At 33.3% G+C, this 2,700-nt stretch overlaps 1 long non-coding RNA gene across 1 annotated transcript; it reads right to left on the bottom strand.

Annotated features, from left to right (window-relative positions):
* Positions 1 to 1,549, bottom strand: LOC131612732 (uncharacterized). Its single transcript, XR_009287466.1, has 3 exons — positions 1,161 to 1,549; positions 954 to 1,035; positions 1 to 870 (listed from the first exon to the last, which is right to left on the bottom strand). It is a non-coding gene; the product is annotated as an uncharacterized LOC131612732 (long non-coding RNA).
* Positions 1,550 to 2,700: the final 1,151 nt, after the last annotated feature.

Genomic DNA, 2,700 nt, shown 5'->3' with positions numbered 1-2,700 from the left:
GGAAAAGAAAAAATAAAACTTCAAAAGCAATTCTTGAATTCTTCAAGTCTTCATTCTTCAAGATCAAATTTCTTCATGCTTTTCTTCAAGGTCCTCATGTAACATGAAAAAAGAAAACAAAAAGGGGGTGAAATTAGCAAAAGTCAAAGAAAGCCAAAGAGAGATTTTTATGTCATAAAATTATGCAACTTAGAGATATCATAAAAATGACATAAAAATTTACACACATGGCTTATATCATGAAAAATATCTTTGCATAAGAATATTCTTATTCTTATCTTTTATTCTTGCAATGATGAAGAATATATTCTTTTTCTTATCTTGCAATGATTGAAAATTGCCAATCAAGTTCACCAAATTGCCAAACACATCCTAAGCTTTTCCTATAAATAGGAGTGTTCTCTTCATTGCAAAAATACACAAAAGCTACTATACTACTAGCTTTCTCACTTCTCTTTCTTATCATAATTTTCAAGAAGTTCTATAGTTACTAAGAAGGGAGAGGTAGTTCTTCATACCTCACTTGAAGATCTTCATCTTCAAGTCTCCCACAATCCAAAGAGAGAGATGTTGTAGCATCACCTTCATCAAAAAAAGCCTACAACAACAAAATTCAAAAGTTGTTACAATCAACAATTTCAAAAAAAAAGAGAAAAAGAGTTTGTTAGTAACAAGAATTCAAAGTTGTTACAATTAACAAATTCAGAAGTTGTTAGTAAAAAAAATTCAAAGTTGTTCTTCTACAACCACTCGGAATTTCCAGGAGGGTCGAAACAATACCTCCAAACTTTTAGTGGCAGCCCCACATCATCTCCAACGATCCGACACAGCAACCATCATCAAAGGTTCAAAAAATTCAGCAACAACAAGCTAATTTGCAGATTTCTTCAGAAAGAAATTCGGGACAACATCAATAACAAAAATTCAGAGCAGTAGCAATTAAAAACACTTACCTCAACCATAACCGGCAAAACTCTCCTTGCCGCAGGTAATTCATTTCCACTCTCAATCTCAATATTACTGCTTAAATTATCTCTGCAAAACCGAAAACAGAGCTGCCTAAGTAATTGTTGCTATGTCATAAAGAAAAAAAAACAAAACTAATTGTTGGTGATGTCAGTTTCAGAACCAGTTTCATAGAAATCATTTAAAAGTCATACCTTCAATTGTCTGTTTTTTGGTTGAATCTTTTGGACTTGTAAAAATTAGTGATGAACAAGAACATATAAATTGAACTCTGTTTGTTGTCCACCAAGAGAGAGGCGACGCATACGACATGGAAGAGGTATATGTTGTTGTTATTGTTCACCCAAAGCAAAAATCGAAACAGAGAGAGTTATCATTGAGCTGTTATTAGAAAACAAAAAGAAAACGAAATTTGTGAAGAAGCATACCTGGTTTTTTTTTCAAGCTTCTTCAAGCCTCTTCCATGGCCGCCGGAAGAAGTCCGAAGGTTGTTGTTGTTTGTTTGTTCGGCGAGAGCAAGAGAATGGGAGAGAGGAGCCGCCGAATTATTGTTGTTCACCATTGTGAGAATCCGAGAGCGAGAGTGACTGAGAGAGAGAACGAGAACAAGAGGAGAGAATTCGTTCTCCTGAGTTGTTTTTTTTTCAGAATTAACGTGAGAGAGGAAGGAGAAAGAGGCGTTGCTGGCCCTCTTGTGATTGGTTTAGGGTTTGCTTCTAACCCATCTGAATGATAAGAGATGGGCGGATCCGGGTCACACTGACCCGACCCGGTCCAGCCCAGCTTTGGTTTTGTTTTATTTCAATTCAGCATTTCATTTGGGCTGCACCCTCCAAAACGAATTTCACACCTCTGGCCCAAACATTAAGTTTTTTTATCTATTTTCTTTTAGTTTTCTTTGAGAAAATTGTTTTCATAAAAAAACTTAGTATTTTAATTAATATAGGATTTAGTTTAATTTTTCTAATCCTTATTAAAAAATCCCAAAAAATATATTAGATGCATATTTAAGTTTATGTTTCTAAATATTTTCTCTTTTCATGAAAAAACCACAAAAATATCTTTCTTAGATTAATTTCATTTGAATTTGATATTTTTATATTATTGTTGTATATCATTTAAATTTTATTTGATTACTGTTGCATATATTACTTGAATTTTCTAATTTTATCCAAGACTTCGAGATTGTTTCTCTGTTGTCTTTTGGATTTGTCTGTTTTGTTTGGTCTTCCATTTGCTGTAGGAGTCCATAAACAATTACTGGATGATCAAAGAATGATGTAAGCTGTGAACTTATCTGACGTTCTTTTCTGCTGGTATGGATGCTTAGCACATCACTTGAAGATCACGGTAACACCTCAAACTCAGAAATCCATTTTCTCATTCTTCGAGGTAAGCCTAAAACTCAATCAACTGTTTTCACAACAGTAATCAATTCACTTTCAAATCATCCATTGTTTTTCAAAACAGTGGGGCCTCTCGAATATTAGAGAGTATAAGTCCCTTTCGTCTTTCTTTGTACAGTTTTTGTTTTAACAGAAAACTTTTTTCCAAATAAACTTCCCAACAAGTTTTTTTTAACAAACAAATCTTTCAACTCTTTTTTAAACCATCCACCATGTTTTATGAAAATAAAACATGGGCCTCTCGAATATTAGAGAGTATAAGTCCCTTTCTTTTTCTTTATACAGTTTTTCTTTGTACAGAAAACTCTTTCAAAACAAATCTTCAAAC

This window comes from Vicia villosa, linkage group LG1 (genome assembly GCF_029867415.1).
Source record: "Vicia villosa cultivar HV-30 ecotype Madison, WI linkage group LG1, Vvil1.0, whole genome shotgun sequence".
Lineage (NCBI taxonomy): Eukaryota > Viridiplantae > Streptophyta > Magnoliopsida > Fabales > Fabaceae > Vicia > Vicia villosa.
This window is presented reverse-complemented; position numbering and strand designations above follow the sequence as displayed.